The sequence below is a fragment of the Petaurus breviceps genome, unplaced genomic scaffold (genome assembly GCF_028583685.1).
Source record: "Petaurus breviceps papuanus isolate PSGF00001 unplaced genomic scaffold, PetGlider_PUasm1.0 37, whole genome shotgun sequence".
Lineage (NCBI taxonomy): Eukaryota > Metazoa > Chordata > Mammalia > Diprotodontia > Petauridae > Petaurus > Petaurus breviceps.
The window spans coordinates 70,184,090-70,184,506 of NW_027186296.1; positions in this window are offsets into that span (position 1 = coordinate 70,184,090).

A 417-nucleotide genomic window follows, 5' to 3' on the forward strand; every position below is an offset into this window, starting at 1 on the left:
CAGGGGATCACCTTCACTACAGTAGCAATCTCAATAGGGCTTATTTTCGGGGGAGGGCTTATTTTAGAGGAATCTTACACAGTAAGGGGAGGGCTTATTTTCGGGATAGGTCTTATTATCGGGGAAACACGGTAGGTTTTCCCAAAGTCTGCCTGTTCATTGATGATTTTTATTTTAGTATAATATTCATTCCCAGATAATTCCACCCACCTAGGGGACATTCCATTGTACCAAAGAAAGAGTTCAGCAAAACTAACCAAAAGAAAGATCCCAGGACAGTGTATGCAACATTCTACACTCATGGGCTACCCCCTGCCTCATCTTTCCAAGTTAAGAGAATGATATATTTCCTCATCTTTTCTCTAAGACCAAAATTAGTCATTATAATTCTACAATGTACAGCAGTGGTGTCAAATT